The sequence below is a fragment of the Pleurodeles waltl genome, chromosome 4_2, assembly GCF_031143425.1.
Source record: "Pleurodeles waltl isolate 20211129_DDA chromosome 4_2, aPleWal1.hap1.20221129, whole genome shotgun sequence".
Taxonomy (NCBI): domain Eukaryota; kingdom Metazoa; phylum Chordata; class Amphibia; order Caudata; family Salamandridae; genus Pleurodeles; species Pleurodeles waltl.
The window spans coordinates 3,651,872-3,670,180 of NC_090443.1; the positions used below are offsets into that span (position 1 = coordinate 3,651,872).

General features: G+C 40.5%; 1 pseudogene; it reads left to right on the forward strand.

Moving 5' to 3' along the window:
• The first annotated feature begins 1,401 nt into the window (after positions 1-1,401).
• Positions 1,402-18,309, forward strand: part of LOC138292030 (tRNA methyltransferase 10 homolog C-like) — a 120,548-nt pseudogene continuing 103,640 nt past the window's right edge.

Here is an 18,309-nt window from a genome sequence, read left to right on the forward strand (position 1 = left end):
TGACATCGGACACAACAAATTTAAAGCAGTGGTGGGCTGAGAGCCCACTGATGGTAAACAAAATGTCTCAAAGAGAGATAGCATTGCACTTTATAGGCAAGTCCTGAATAGAGAAAAAGATTTGAGAGTCATCTGCATAAATGTGTAAGGTGAAACTGAAAGAAGAGACAATTGAACCAAGAAGTATATAATAAGGGAAAAGAATAAAGGTCCCAAGACTATGCCTGGCAGTACATCATACAGAATGGGATTAGATGAAAGGGCATCGTTTTCTGAAGACTGAGAAGCAAAATAAAGAAGGTTAAGTATGTAACCATTTCCAAGCATTTCCAGCAAGATCCAGATTCAACAGAGTGAATAGGAATAGTATAATCTACAGCAGTGAACCTTAACATCTCATCCATGGACTCCTGGGAATCCGCGACCATACTCAAGGAGTGCAAAGCTGTTTAAAAAAATAAATAATAGCAGATGAATAAAGTATACATGAATAAAAACGCAGAACTAAAAATTACAAATATTAAATGGCTATGTACACGTCAAGGAATTTGAAACTGGATGCTAAAAATTAGGTTGGCGTTCTTTGCAGGAGTAGCACAATTACATCAAATGGAATGTAGTATGAATGAATGGTAACCTCAAATATACCACTGATAAATAGCTACAAAAAGGAAAGCATTGGAGCAAAAAGAGACAAAATTGAATCCTAGTGAACAGCATATCGCTCCCTCTTTTACAAATGAAATTGCATGTTTTAAACACTTCAACCTTCAGATTAACATTTTTATTTTTACATATGAATTTTGCTGAATTAAATAAAATTATTTTTTATAATTTATGTTTTTATTTAATGTGCACATTTTTTTAGGTTTAAAACATAGAAATCGCTTAGCTGGCTGACCCCAGTCTCCAGTAGTGACTCACTGAGGGTCCACAGAAGACAACGATCTGATCTACAGTTTCAAATGTAGCAAAGGAATAGAGCAAAATACAAATAGAAGTATGTTTGTAGTGATAAACTTGAAGTAAATAATTAGCAACAGAGGGAAGTGCTATCTCAGAAGTGAACAAACCAGAGTAAAATCCAGATTGAACAGGGGAGAGAAGATTCTTTGACTGGAAAAAGTGGAAAGTTGAGTTATGACAAAGCATTTAAGAAACTTAGAAAGATGAGAATTTATATCGGTAACATTTTACAAGGTCATTGGCGTCCAATCCAAGGTTTTAGAGAAAAGTAAGAACAGTAGTTATTTTAAAAAAGATGGAAAGATTCCAGATGACAGAGAAGAGAAGAGATGTAAAGTGTCCTGTCCTTTTACACTCTTTTGCGGGGTTTTCTCCCTCACCCAAAATGGCCGCCATCCTTTTCCAATGTCTTAGCGTTTGGTCCTACTTCGCTGTCCTCTGCTCTCCTTTACGTTTTTTCCAACCCCTTTTTAGATTTTGTGACCCTTTCTAACACATATAAGACCTACCCGAAGTACATACTACTGATTTTGCAACACAAGCTTCACCCGGTTACGGCGTTATAGGTAAGATTTAGCACTCCGATTATCTTGATCACCGTAGGTTGTTTTTTATAACTTGTCCCATAGTCCCTTAGTCTCCTCGTCTCTTGTGGGTTCACCTATTTCCATATTACCGGCTACGTTACTTGCCAACAAGCTACTGCAATTATTACTCTGTTTTCGAGTTTACTGCTCGTTATTTAGGCCAGCCTTTTTTTTTTTTTTTTACTTCACCGCTTTTTAATATAGCGTTTATTTCACATTTTCACTTGTGTGTTTTTTCATGTGCGTTATTCCTAGTGTTTTATGCTTTTACACGGACTCTTGTGCCGTGCCTTACTCACTACTACCCCTATAGCCTCTACTTTATGTTTTTATATTAATCTATGCCTCCCCTTGCTTTCAGGACTTTAGCAGGACTTACCTTGGTCCTGTGAAATACATTACTGATTTAATTCTGGACACGACCTTTCACTACCATGTGATTTTTGAATTTAGCCCTTTTTCCCTACACCAACTGGAATCTCAGGTACCTCTACCATACCTTACCCTTCCCTACATCCCCCTTTAGTTTAATTGCCTGCCTTTCATTTACCTGACAGTTTTTTGTCCTTTCTCTCTTACTTTCCAGCAGTACTGTCTGTGCTTACCTCTACTCGATATCTTCCCTAATTTGCATTTATCTTAGGTAGGTCCTAGTCCGTCTGTTTTCCTTACCGTACTCACGCACGAGTACTTTGTTTCACTTGTTATTATTGTGACGGCTTTTACACTAGTTATGGGCACTGTATATGTTTTTTCCAATCTCGGCATACCGCATGCCTACACCTTTGATCTCACAGGCATGTCTCATCCTAATTTATGAAGTGGGGATGTGTGTGTGCAATTCTTTTCTGATGTTTTTTCTTATATTCGACTACTTTGCTTTCAATTCACGATGGTGCTGTCTCTTTTTTAGCTAAAATCTTTGTACTTCCATTGCCATGTCTGTTTACAACTTAATTTTACACTACTTACCTGGATCACTTACCAACACTTTTTGCATATAGTTCTATGTTTTCACTTGACTAGTCGAACAAAATATATATTGTATGTACATCTTTTACAACCTTGAAGAAGTCACGTTGTGACAAAACAAGTGTTGGCTGTGCTTGATGGAGTTGTTATTCTACTCTCAAGACTGTTGTTCCAAATAAAGAAACAGTGATTCACTTTATTTACTGACGGATTCTTCATATATCTTAATTTACTGGTTTACTGCTTTACTATTTTATACTTTGTGTGCTGTGGTCGGCTTTGTCTTTTGTCGCTTGTGTATATGGATACACATCATTTGTGCAAACGGGTAGTGAGGCACTTGATCACTTGCACCATCTGCTACTTCTAAAAAACAGATTCACTTATATCATTTGGTTACCTACAGGAGGTGAAGTACTTTATACCACCACTACCCGTATTAGCTTTGTTCTGGGCTTTTTATGCCATGTGTGGTAACTTGCACTCTTGACCCCATTACTATATTACTTCTTTTGTTTCCTTCACACTATTTCTGTTTGTGTCAGACATGGCTTCCTTTGATGACAATCATGACACTTTGGCAGCTGAGTTATTTTCCAAAAAACCTAGGGCTACCAACCCCAATAGCAATGTGTCGTACAAGAAGGACTTAGAGAAACATTTGTCAGACTCAAAAGATTAAAAAAGCAGGAACTCTCTAGATGGTGGGATGCCACCACACTTAAATGGTATATAGAACTCAAACAAGTCCCCCGGGCCTACGGGTGATTATTTTTCCTTCATTTGATGACCTAGACCCGGACCTCCTAGGGGAATGGGAACACTTGATTTCCTCATCTTCGATTGGAATGATGAACATTCTCATTAGAAATGCGGACAGGAAAACGGACAAACTCCTTCTAGACATTGCCACCTTAGAACAAGAGATCAAAAATTTGAATCTCCCTGAGGCAACTGAAAAAAAACAATATCATTTTGAGAGAAGTACTTAATACCCATCAACTATATATCAAAGATAAAAAAATGAAAGAACTTACTAGGGACGAGAATGACTACTTAAATGGCCGTATTTATACCTTTGCATGCAAATTTGACCAAATAAACAATAATACCAATTTAAGGATGCCTGACACTAACCTTACCAATGTGTCAGCCCCCAGCAGCTTGTCAGATGTTTCCAGCATCTCCAGCAACAATTTGGATTCTCTTTTTGAAGGGACCTCGGTGAACCCACCAACTCCCGGGGTACCCATCCTTCTTCTTTTTTAGAGGAACTAACACGTTACAGAAAGGGTATACGACAGAATTACAACAGACCAAATCCAAGTCCAAACCCACCCGTAGGTGGGGGAAGAAACACAATATTAGACAAAAGGGAGGGTGTGGCAACATGCTCGATCACAAAAAAATCAGAGAACATGAAAAAAAATCAAACTTCATGTGAAATTACAATGGATCATGATACTGTTCAGGTTATCAATCTGTCTACCTTAACCTTGTCTATTGATGAAATAAATGTTTTGAAAAAAGGCTTGGGCTTCGGTCCTGTTTCCCAACCTGACTTTACTGATATACACGTTGTCCTCTTTAAATATGTACTCCATTTGAAACTTAGAAAGTTTTTCTTGGACAAACCAATACGCAACCTAAACTCTGCTTTACCACTTCGCTCATGTAACAGGACAATAAGAGATATACAAGATATCCATATCATTTTGTCCTTGGACCCTTTGACACCTGTAATCCCTAGTTTTGAGGAACTCTTGATCCATTTAGATATTCAGCCTAACCTGAATCTTGACAGTGGTCTTAGACCCAAATCTACCTGCACTCCTAACTTACCACCTGATAACAACATAGATGTCTTCTACCAAGCAGTTAGTGCTGATCTCCTAACACTTGAAGATGAACTCAGGACACACGCTCCCACATACAAAAACAACCTCAGTCAAATGGAACTTAAGGCACTCAAAAAACTCACATCCTGCTCCGACATTGTTATTAGAGAGGCGGACAAAGGGGGAAATGTGGTTGTCATGGACAGCGGACTATATGTTTGAAATTTACAGACAATTGAATGACACATCAGCTTACATACGCCTACCTGACAATCCCCTTCCTAGGATTACTAGTGCAACGAACAACAGACTGACCTATTGGAAAAATCTGTGCCTTCTTTCTGACTATGAATACAGATACATGCACAATAACACACCACAAACACTTTGCATTTATATTTTACCCAAAGTTCACAAACCTGGGATTTTCCCCCCAGGTAGACCTATCATTTCAGGCATTGGTTCACCTACAGAACACATTTCAGAGTACATTGACTCCTTTCTTCAACCATTGGTATGGAATTTACCCTCTTTTATTCAGGACACGAGGGACTTACTCTGCCAACTTGAAGATGAGGATTAGACTGATGATTGTTGTTTTGTTAGCCTAGACGTCAACTCACTTTACACATCCATTCCCTTAGAACGGGGTCTGGAACTTCTAGCAATGGCACTTGCAGATAGAGACGCAACACTTTTCGAACATACTCAAATGTTACTTGACCTCACACGACTAGTTCTAGAAACAATTTTTTCCTTCATGAGCGGCATTGGTACCAACAAAGCCAAGGGGTGGCAATGGGAGCCAAATTCTCACCTTCTTATGCAAACCTTTACATGGGTCAATTTGAAAAACAACATCTCTGGCCTAACTGTCCTACTAAAATTACCCAACACATTCTTTTCTGGGGGAGATATATTGATGACATACTCGCCATCTGGACGGGTAACAGCCAGGACCTTGACACACTGATAGAACATCTTAATTCCAATGACTATAATTTGGTCTTTACACACAAAGCGGACTGTGCCCAAATGGAGTTCCTTGATCTCCTTCTTTATATTTCTAACAACAAGATTGACTCCAAAATATACAGAAAACCTACTGCATGCAATTCTATTCTACATGCACTCAGTGCACATCCCATTGCCCAGATTAGGCCATTCCATTTGGCGAAATGGTAAGCACTCGACGTAATTGTAGTGACAATGATATCTTTACACAGGAGATGAAAATACTAGCTCAACGTTTCCGCAATTGGGGATACCCAGAAGACACATTCTCTACTGCCAGTAAATGTATAGCTTCCAAACAACGGCATTCCCTTCTCATTAAAAAATAAAAAAAACCTAACACCAAGAGAAAAAAGGTTATTTCCTTTGTTACCAGATTCAGTCCTGTTAGCAAATCTCTGTTTCATATATTCAAGAAACATTGGCACCTTTTACTTTTAGACCCTGGGCTAGGGAGTGTTATTGGCAAAACACCCTCAATTATACACAGCAGGGGTCATACCCTGAGAAACATCCGCTGTCCCATCTTTATTTCACCTCTCACTCATACTCATCCTCAAACATGGTTCCCTACCAAACCTGTTGGTTTCCACAAATGTGTCTGTTGCGTCTCATGTCAACTGGCTCTCAACAAAACTTTGACTTTTACATACAACACAGGGGTCACCTACCATGTCAGACATTTCATTAACTGCAACACTAGATACATTGTTTACTGCATTATCTGTGTTTGTGGACTCATTTACGTGGGTAGTACGATTCGCCCTCTGAAAGAACGCATACAAGAACAAATCAGAGCAATCAGAAATCATAATGCTACCTATCCCCTTGCCACACACTTCAACACACTACATGAAGAAATAAACATTCTCAACATCAGATTTCACGGCATCACTCATGTATCCACATCACCCAGGTTGGGGGATAGACCTAAAGAATTACGTAAGTGTGAGGCCAAATGGATACTTAAACTGCGGGCCGTTGAAAAAGGCCTTAATATTGACAGGGAATTACATGTGTTCCTTACCTGACAACTTTCCCCTGTAATATATCTGTGGCCACTTCATACACTGGATCCTTAAATTGTGTACATACTGTTAACACCCTCTTTGTTAATACCCAATTCATTTTAGGAGAATACACATGTATTACATATTTAATATTGTGTAGTAATTTCATTTGTTCAACCGCTTTGTTTAAATGGTATGAGCACTATGCTCACTGCAGACATAGGGGGTTATTCTAACTTTGGAGGAGGTGTTAATCCGTCCCAAAAGTGACGGGAAAGTGACGGATTTACCACCAGCCGTATTACGAGTCCATTATATCCTATGGAACTCGTAATACGGCTGGTGGTATATCCGTCACTTTACTGTCACTTTTGGGACGGATTAACACTCCTCCAAAGTTAGAATAACCCCCTTACTGTTATTTACAATGTTCTTTATGTCCGTATTGTAACACTTGCTGTTGTTAATCAAGTAGTTACAGTACTATCTTACTCTTTGTATAAATGTTTACTATGGTTATCAAGTTTTGTATTAGTTACCCAATCTGATGTACTTACTCCGTGCCCTTTCTTGGACAATGACATTTTATATGTGTACCTGTTATCTACATTACTCTGACTTACTTTACTATGTAGGGCTGATTGTCTCACTAGTAGGTACTTCATCTTATGTACCTATCCTTTGTCACGAACATTTTTGCCACTGGTACTTTTGCTCTCTTGTTCTTATGGATTTCCACTTTTAACATTTCTCTATCCTGTCCTTTTACACTCTTTTGCAGGGTTTTCTCTCTCACCCAAAATGGCCACCATCCTTTTCCAATGTCTTAGCGTTTGGTCCTACTTCGCTGTCCTCTGCTCTCCTTTACGTTCTTTCCAACCCCCTTTTCGATTTGGTGACCCTTTCTAACACATATAAGACCTACACGAGCACTGTGTTGCCACATACTACTGATTTTGCAACACAAGCTTCACCCGGTTACGGCGTTATAGGTAAGATTTAGCACCCTGATTTTCTTGATCACCGCAGCCTATTTTTTATTACTTGTCCCATAGTCCCTTAGTCTCCTCGTCTCTTGCGGGTCCACCTATTTACTTATTACCGGCTACATTACTTGCCAACATGCTTCCACCATTATTACTCTGTTTTCAAGTTTACTGCTCGTTATTTAGGACAGCCTTTTTTATTTTGTTTTTACTTCACCACTTTTCAATATAGCGTTTATTTCACATTTTCACTTGTGTGTTTTTTCATGTGCGTTATTCCTAGCGTTTTATGCTTTTACACAGACTCTCGCGCCGTGCCTTACTCACTACTACCCCTATAGCCTCTACTTTATGTTTTATTTTAAGCTATGCCTCCCCTGGCTTTCAGGACTTTACCAAGACTTGCCATGGTCCTGTGAAATACATTACCGATTTCATTCTGGACACGACCTTTCACTACCATGTGATTTGTGAATTTAGCCCTTTTTCTCTACACCAACTGGAATCTCAGGTAACTCTACCATACCTTACCCTCCCCTACATCCCCCTTTAGTTTAATTGCCTGCCTTTCATTTACCTGACAACTTTTTGTCCTTTCTCTTTTACTTTCCAGCAGTACTGTCTGCGCTTACCTCTACTCGATATCTTCCCTAATTTGCATTTATCATAGGTAGGTCCTAGTCCGTCTGTTTTCCTTACCGTACTCACGCATGAGTACTTTGTTTCACTTCTTATTATTGTGACGGCTTTTACACTAGTTATGGGCACTGTATATATTTTTTCCAATCTCCGCATACCGCATGCCTACACCTTTGATCTCACAGGCATGTCTTATCCTAATTTATGAAGTGGGGATGTGTGTGTGCACTTCTTTTCTGATGTTTTTTCTTATATTCGACTACTTCGCTTTCAATTCGCGATGGTGCTGTCTCTTTTTTCGTAAAAATCTTTGTACTTCCATTGCCATGTCTGTTTACAACTTAATTTTACACTACTTACCTGGATCACTTACCAACACTTTTTGCACATAGTTCAATGTTTTCACTTGACTAGTCGAACAACATATATATTGTATGTACATCTTTTACAGCCTTGAAGAAGTCACGTTGTGACGAAACACGTGTTGGCTGTGCTTGATGGAGTTGTTATTCTACTCTCAAGACTGTTGTTCAAAATAAAGAAACAGTGATTCACTTTATTTACCAACAAATTCTTCATATATCTTAATTTACTGGTTTACTATTTTATACTTTGTGTGCTGTGGTCAGCTTTGTCTTTTGACACTTATCATTGTTTTCTGAATTAATTAGTGATTATAAGAGTATGACCTATTTTGGCATGAAAACTGTAATAATTACTTTTCCACAACTGCAAATATACTTTTTCTATAATTCTTGCAATTTTAAATAAGTTTTTAAGTTGTGAACAGCTTTATACATAGCAGGTTCGACAACAGACAAACTGGAGCCCTGCATTAATCTGTTGGCCTGATCTAGGTGAGAGGTCCTATTTGAAACATACAGATTTAGCAAAGTGCAAGTGTGAAAAATTGATTGAGGTCATTTAAAGTATGTATCCGGACGAGTAACAGTACCCCTGGTCTTTCTTGTATCCAGACCAAAGTTTCCCAGAGTGGAGCTATTATCAGAGTTAACAGAGCGGGGTCAATGTCCACTGTCCACTGTTTTGACGGAGGATAGACCTGTCCACACTGTCCACACTGTCAAACACTGCATTGAAGATCAATCTACGCTTGAGATCAGCCAAAAGTTCTCCTCTAAGCAATGTACTTTAGGTGTTCAGTACTTTTCTGGATGGTGTTATATCAATTTTGGAAACATTCATTCTATTCCCTATTCTTTCTCACTTGGGATTGAATCCCATCCGTTTCTCTAATGTGCCTGTTAAAAAATCTTATATTGTGCCCTAACACTCTATCAAGTGGCTTGGCTTACTCAGTAAGCCATTGTAGTAATTTAGGTCTTTCCTGGTAACTACTGCAGAACACAGGTTCATTCACTTGCCCAACTTGCGTGGCTCAGCACAGATCTCTTTGCTTCACAGTGCCTCGTTTTTCCCTCAATTCCAAATTTGACAGCATGTACAATCCTAAATGATTTAAAAACTCACCTGGAAACTATGAATTTCAATATATATCATGTAATGAATTTCATCAATTTAATGTATTTAAAACATTAATCTAAAATTTGCAATGCAACGGGTCTCGTGTTTGCTCGATTTATAGCTGTTAACATTGTAAATTCCTAACTGGACTTTTCTTGCCACTTTATTACAAAATTAAAAGCAAAAGAATTGACATAAGCAAGCTGATTCAAAGCGGCATGGCCTCCATGCGGATGAGCGAGAATGAGAGACAAAAAAAGAAAAAGAAGCTCACTTGCAGTCAAACTTATTGGCAATTGTGCAATTATCTATGTAACAGGGGCAGTGGAGGGACAATGTAAAGCATTTACCAATGATAACAAAAGACTCTGGACAAGGCGGTAGCTCGCGGGCCCCGGAGGCAGGTGCAGGCCGGATCGGACCTGTCATTGCCAGTGGGCTAACGTAGCCCTAGTTCGAATTCAGGCGGTCACCGAGGGTCAGCAGCCATTGGTTGCTAGGTGATTGGCTTGGGCGCCTGGGCAGGAATCATGGGCAGCCACACCAGTTAAATAACGAGCAGAGCTATCTGATTGCTCTCTTTTCCACTCCTGGCTGCCCTGGTGACTGTGGACGCGCCCCCTCCCCTTCTTTAGACCAGATTTCTTGTTTTTCCACCCTCCCATCCCTGTATTAAGTCCAATGGGGGCAGAGGAGGAGTCATGTTTGGCCACAAAAAACAGGTAGACACCTTGGCATCAAGGATACAAGTGCAGGCGAATTCAGGATGGAATCAATTTTAAGCCTTTAACTGAAGCCGGTCTTTATTGAAAGGCTGTGGACGTCCGCTACTGCGATTGTCCATAGCTGGCCAGGGTACTCCATCACACGGCCCTGGGGATACTGGGGGATGGTGGGCTGCGCCAGGAGACCGAGGCATGGCCCGATTGACAAGGCCCATCTCCCAATGGGTGCCAGGGGGAGTCCCATGTATTGGGTTGCTCTGGCATGGTTGTTTGGGGGACCAGCTGTCATGCTGGCCCAAGCTCCCTCTTTCTTAAGGGGACAAGTGAGTTTGCCTTGTAAAGGACAGTTTATTGAGGGACCAGTAGGGTTTCATCCCAGGTCAAATTCAATGCAATCAGTCAATGACACAAGGGGCCTGGGGAGTGGTTAACCATGACTCCTCATGTATTTGGTATTTGCTGGGAATTGTTCATATATTGGTATTGAATATTTGCTAGGAATTTCATGTATTAGTTATGTACATGTAATAATTACAATGCTATTCTGTACATATTGAAACAACATGAGAAAGAAAATTTGTAGTGTTTATGAGATGTAATAAATACGTCCGGAGAATGTTTTCTTCTCTAACGCAATGATGGCATCTTGTATTGTGTCCTTGCAGAATCAGTCGTGGATGTGTGGATGTTTAATGTTTGAGTGGTTGAGATATGACCGGTCTCGCTGCGGTTTCCCACATGTTGAAAGGCAAGCCCATGAACGAGTGAAAGTGATGGGCGTGCGGTGGGCGTGGTTAAAAGCCCACAGATAGATTACAACACATCAGAGCGCTTGCGCGCTCGACCTAAAAATTATTAAACATTTTTTTCTTTCTATTGTACTTTACACATCATCACACAAATGATTTACAGAACCCTTCTTTCAATGGCTGGGCTTTGCTTCTGTTACCCTATACATTTTGCAACTTCTTCACTTCACCTATACTTCAGCTTTGGAGAGGAGGGCCATCCCCATCTCTTCCTTTGGATGATACTGACCTCCTCTGGCCTTTTAACACAGAGGTCGTCAATTCAGGCAAAAACTCTCCTCTCCTAACACGAATTTTAAATAGGGAAAAGCAAGAGACTGAACACACAGAAAATTGATAAATTAAAGGTCAGCAGCAAGGAGAATAATAAAACAAGCATTAGCAAAACCAATATACTTTAAAAGGAAATCATGTAATTTTATTTATATATTTATCAAATATATGCAGTGGGCATCAAACGTTTAGAAGTAATAAAAGTCAAAATGCCACCATCTAAAGTAGGCATGCAAATATTTGCAAAATATAAAAGTAAAAATTGACCAATTTTGAAAATTCATCATCATCACACACAAGCTTTATTCTGTAATTTTTAACCATCAAAGAAATACAATCACAACAGCTCAAATATAAAGTATACATAGTAAAACCGGAGAAAATAATTTAAAAAGAGGAATTAAAAAACATGTATACTAAAAGTCCTTGCATGCTTCCCCTCAGTGCTATTTAGCCAACTAAACCCATCTCTCTTTCTCGTCCTCATTAGCGTCTAGTAAAAGATCACAGTAATTATAAAAAGTGTTATATATAGCCAAGAAATAAATAAGTTAAAATCTATAATCACTTAAAATAATTTTGGCTTTTTAGATAACGTGTGCTTATATGCCAAGCGGTCACAAGGAACTTGCTAACCGCACAAACTAAAGGGGTAGAAGTGTCCCTCATCATCAGCCTCAAAGCATCTTTGCAGTGTTTCATGCCCATATTCCTACAAGCTGGACGGAGCCACTTCAGCCGAGCAATCCCGTAAGCAGGACAAATAATCTTAATTTCAAAACAAAATGAAAGCAGAGATTGTCCCACCACCCTTTGCACTGATGTGAACTGCTGCATATATGTACAAGCTCCATGGTTAGAGCCTCAGAGCCAATGGCTGGAATGGGCTGACCCATGTGATGGAATGTTTATGTAGTTTTAAGAAAGACTCCAACTTTTTGGTAAAAACTGTGGTTGTATCCCACAACCCTTCATAACCAGAGCAGCAGTAATACGGTAATATCAGATGTACTTTTATCTCAGAATGACTTCCTTTTCCTTTGCGTTCCAATTAACTCAACTGTTGCATGATAAGTAAGTAATGGGCACTGGATGACTGGAGCTCTGATAATAATCCGCTAACCCAGGGGTTACTGGGCGTATACCGCCTCACTGCAGTCAGCACAAGCCTCTACCCTCCCCCAGGGGAAAATTTTACATCTGGGGAGAGGGAAGGAGACAGAAAGGCACAGGATACACCAGTGATCTCTTACATGTCTTGTGAATTGAAACGTGCAAGAGTCTCTCTCTGTTGGTCTTTTAGCAGTGGATTTTCTGTCTAGGTTAGAGATCATCCTTCGGTTGACTGCTTGAGGCAATGCCCATTTAAGAAAAATCCAAGTCAGATGATATTTCATACATATGTTTTGTGTATTGTTGGCAGGAGTTTAAATTAGGAGATTAGGTCTGGTAGAGGGCCAATGTTAAAGAGGAGGTCAAACTGTTAGGCACATTAGTTGCGTATCTAATGGAGAGACCTGGAAGTATAAAGTGAGATAATGATCTGTCTGATAGAAAAGATTAAATCGGCTTCAATTCAGTTCTAATATTGGGAAGTCTCTGTAGAAGCTTGGAATGATGAACAGTTTCAAAGGCATGTTTGTACTCCCATCTAGATATTTGTCTTAAAGGAGATCTTTTAATCTTTTTGTCTAAAACGTCTGTTATTGTCAAGACATTAGAAGGACCTCTTGTTTCAAAACATGTTTGCTTTAGGGAGGGTTTTGCATAAGACATTGCTTTGTAGATAACTATATTCAATGACTTGTTGACAATTCTGGCTGGATTGTCTACAGAGCTATTCAAGAGGACAATGATCTACTGTTCTGCTGGCCTACAAGTGTTTGCAGCATTGATCAAGTATTCTATGGTCAAGAGGTTAAAAATGATCAGTTGCTTTCATGTTTTGCTTTCTGGTGAGCTGAGGTCTGCTACTGGAATTGTGGTTGAGCAGGGGAAAGGCTAGGAGGGAGGCAGACACTGATGGGTGGCAAGTAATTCAGGTGTGCAAGGGTCAGAGGTGAGAAGGCCTTTTGCTGTGTTGCCAAGGAACCAAGATGTTCTAATGCATTACCACTTACTACAGTTGGCTGAGCCTTTTTCTTTTCACTCTTCTGGTGGTACTTTTGTTTATGACCTGGATTACCCTCACCAGGTCTAAAGGCTCCTTCACTGCTCTCCCTATTCAGATTTATTGGCCCATTTGATGGGCTCCTGGCTAATGTCAGCTCTCCAGGCTGCAGCTCAGCTCTCTAAGACATAGGGCATGTTTCCCTGAGCGAATGCAGACATCGGGTCATGTGGTTCATTACCTTTATCCATAAAACATCAGATTTACAGGCATCAACTATACTGTACATGTACAGAGTGAAAAGAACGTAAGAGAAAACATAATATTGCCTGAACATGCTTTTTGGGACACGAATGTCCCTGCAATGTGTACCGCCAGATTGTCCTGTTTGGAGTGGCAAACTGTGATCAACTGGCATCTCAGTTTTTGATTTTGGCACTAGCCTCATGCCAATCTAGCATATGCGCCAAGGCCCATGCTGTCCTTTAATGATACTGAGGTCCTGGACCTGCCCTATGACCTGGGGGGGTCTACCAAGCATGCCCTCATTTCGCTGACCATGGTTTACTGGCCCTATTGCATGTTTAGAATTTACATTGATGGTGCAGCATAGCATTTTCTGTGAATCCATTGTCATGAACTTGTCTCATCTGTGTCAGAGAAATACAGGCCTATCGGCCCCACAAGTGTAAAGTTCTGCTTCAATGCTCTGGCCCTAATCTTTGGGATAACATGCCAAATGTATGTTAAGCATGTTTATGTATTTATTTATGTGTTACATGCAATATGTGCTTGAGACGTGTGCTGCCAAAGCACACAGAGACCTGAGTTGTACTGAAACTGTATCAAAAGGTCTGTATTGAACTGATCACAAGCATTAATGAGCTGGGGTATCTATCGCTGGGACTTGATTTGCGTTGCTCAAATCTCTCTAACCTTACAGAGACATGCTTAGACCGACAAGAAGAGGGAATCCTGGAATATAGGAAAAGGAGAGTGTTATCCCAAGGTGCAGTAGCCCAAGTGGCAGTGTATATTATAGTACCTGCTACCATTACCTAGGGTGGTATTCCATTTTAGGTGTGTGTTTTTAAGTACTCTTTTAATTCAAGTAAAACACTGTGCTGGGCTGACAGGTATTATGCTTATGTGTGACTGAGTTCTGAGATTGTACACCCCCACACTACCTCCCTGAGCCTATGATTAATGGGTAGTATTTGGCCTAGTGTACAGAGCCATAGTTGTGTGGATTACGGAACATCAGAGGCAAAAGACCCTAGCCCGCAAGGCCAGAGCCCCATAGCCCTTGCTTCCTTTATGGCCCCCTGAATGGGGTGTGACAGATGCTCTGATTGAAAGGCTATGTGTTCAAACTGACCAGCTGTGCACTGTATGCCTCCTAACTCACACTATCTATCTATCTATCTATCTATCTATCTATCTATCTATCTATCTATCTATCTATCTATCCAAGTCTTCTCACCCAATTAGATAAGAAATCAAGACGCTAGGCGAATAGTTCCAAAATATATTAAAGCAGAAATAAATGGAATTCCATTTATTTCTGCTTTAATATATTTTGGAACTATTCGCCTAGCGTCTTGATTTCTTATCTAATTGGGTGAGAAGACTTGGACATAATTTATGGGATTCCCGATCCCATATCAAGACCGCCACTTTTGAGCCTTAACAATGAGGGGACCATGGATGCAGCTAGGAAGGATGCAAGATTCTTGATACTAAAGGCATTCAATGAAAACAATGAAAACAAAATGATTTCGAATAAAACTAATTGTTATACAAACCACTTCACTGATTCAGTACTCCAGAACACATGACATAACACCATTCATTATTCTCCAAACGTTAGTGTACTTGATTAGTATCAGAAGAATTTTTGAGCACCTTCAAGGATGTCTTTCAGTACTTCTGAGACTTACTTTTTGGGTCTGGTCTGACAGCGCAGCTGTCACTAGAGCTTGTGTGATCAACAGAAAAATAGCTTTAAGGAACACTACTGAGAGTGTGTGTTGGCTCTGCCCATGTTGTTTACCTTGAATACAGCACTTGATTGCGTAGGCATTTTGTGCTGCTGCCAAACAAGAGTGCTTGCGGCAATGCTATAGGCTCAGGAAGAGTGTTTTCTTGCCTAACATGGCTGAGCAATAAAACGTAATAACCTGGCAATGTGCAAGAGGAAGACTCCTCAATCATGCTCTGATAGTACTGGCTAAGACTATTGCTCTGTTAGCCAGCAGAAGTATGAATGGTAGAAGAATTGGTGAATAGAGCTTGTCATTAAAGGGATTTCCTTCATCCAAAATTGCTGTTGGGTCCAATAGCTTCTTGCCAGCCCCCCCTCCTGCACCAAACCATAGCCTCAGTTTGCTCTCCTAACTGCACTGGCTCCTCTACAAACAACTCCCGCACCAGCCCCAACAACCTCAGCTAGTTCTCTCCAGTAGCAGCTCCTGCAGCACACTTATGCAATTTAATCCTATGGCATATAGATGCTGGCCTACATTGAGGCTTCAAGAACAGCAAAAGCAGGATTTGGTCACAGGTGACCCTGAACCCAATTCCTTCACAGCAGCCTTTCTGAAGGGGAACAAGGATCAGGTACAACACGTACATCTATAGTGTGTGCCCATCCACACCACACCCTTGGGCTGAAGGCCCCACACAATTCTCTCACCAGCCACAGCCTCAGATGCTGTGCTCCCCTTCCTGCAGTGTTCACCTGCTTTTCCCTCCTGTATCACATCCCACTCCCTCCCAGCTGAGCCCCACAACCTGAGTCTGATCTAAACTCCCACACCACACCAGCTCCCACAGACTCTCCCTAATGTACCATCCCACAGCCTCTGTATACTCTTCCCTCTTACACCAGCCTGGTTGAAGATGAAACTGAATAGGCATCTATTACTTCAAGAAGAGCAGAAGGTCTTGTAGGTGCATTTGTAGACATATGTGCATGTTCACAAGTTTTGGGTAGTTTAGCTGTAAGTGCTGGTGACTGAGTGGTGTGCAAGGTAAATGGTGTAAGTACTGAGTGAAATGTGTGTTAATGTTAGTGCAGGGTCAGTGGTGTGGCCATGTGAGAGCAGGGTGACCATTGTGTCCATGGAAGGGGAGGGTGAGCATTGTAATTGATGAGTGGATTGATGCTTGGTAAGCAGGTCTTTGGGAGTAACTTAAACTAGGATTATTGTGCCATCAATCAGAGATATAGATTGAAGAACATACATTACCATGTGATCCTGCATCAAAATGTCAGATTTTGGACATGCCTAAATTTGTTTTTCTATAGGTGGGAGAGCCAATGAAGGCCAGAGTCACATACTGAGCTCTAACTCCGAGAGATGCATTCTTGGAACTCCAACCCACGTCTGCCACACACTTCTTTTGTCAATCACTCAATCCACTATCCCTTCATCTAGCAGCTAACGTGTGCAATGTGAAATCAGGATACCTGGGATAAAACAGTTTACCCACTTGACAAAATTGGCTGACTCTAGACCTTATTTCACTGTGCCTCCTTTTCTTTTATTATCACACTTGTGAGTACCTTAACAAACTTAAGTTTATGACGTATGCTTTACATAAGCCAAAAATGATGCTTCATATGCTAGCAGTCTACACATGATAACTTTCTTGCACCTTGGTTTATTAATAGCATCCTCATCAGAGGCATCAATGTTTTTAGGTTTATGTTTAGAAACTATGAGATAGATTTACTAAAAATTCATGCAAAGCCACACAGCTGCATTGCATGAGAGGGCAGGGCAGTGTCATATTGTTTAAGATATGGCACGTTCTTGGTCTTTCCCTAGCACTGGTGCAACAGTGCAAAGGTATTTGTACCATGTCTAACATAGGTTTTGTACTGGTAGGGCACCATTCCAGTACAAAATACCATACAGAGACAAACTTCTAAACTTTTCCTACTTCGGATGCGTATTGTACAGTGCAACCTACATGCAAAATTAGTTTGGAGAACCTAAAATAATTCTCCTTTTCAACACCTGCCTCAAAGGGCCTTTTTTGGTGCAAAGCCCTCTCTGCTAATACTATAATATAGGGCGTTGCATCAAAAAACATGGAACCATTGGATACCCATGCACTGCTCTCGGAACGCTCCCTTTACAAAAAGTAAAGGAAAGCAGCGCAAAGCGCTGCCTTGTGTTACTTTCAGGCAACTTTCAAAAGATGCAAAGTAAATTCCAAATAAACATTTTACATCAGTGTGTGTTACTTTTGTGACACAAACCTGGCACAGAATGTTAATAAATATGCCCCTAAGATTTCTCATAAAAGACATTTAATGCAGCAGTGAATTCTAGTGTTCTGAATTCAAACACTTTTCAATTAAAGAATATTCTTTTTGAGTTTTGAGGAGTCTTTAGCACATTTTTCCATGACCATTTTTATACCATGCAGAGGGCTTAGTTTGTGTATTGGCGCTTAGAAAGAAACAAGCCATGCCATTTAGGTAGGTCTCTGATCGCCCGCCTGCTTGGGCAGCGATAGCCATTACAAGAGTTGGGAGGCAGGGGGCATAAGAAGTGTAAACACAAACACAAAGGATTGTTAATTGATGTTCCTTTGAAGACGTGTGAAATACTTTGAATGTGTCTGAGGCATCAGCCCCAGCCCAGCCCAAGAAGCGAGTCTGTCTTGGAATCTGATCCTGCAACAGCCCGGGCTGCAGCAGACAACTGGAGTGGCTAAAGCCCTTTCAGCTCAATGGGCGTTGCACGCTTGTGCCAGGTTAATGGGCGGGGGTACAGTGGACGTAGGTAATCTAATTATTAACTTTGGATCCATCTGGGGGTCTGATTTCATTCTGCACGTTCTGTACACGCCCCTTATTCATACACACTCACATAACATGG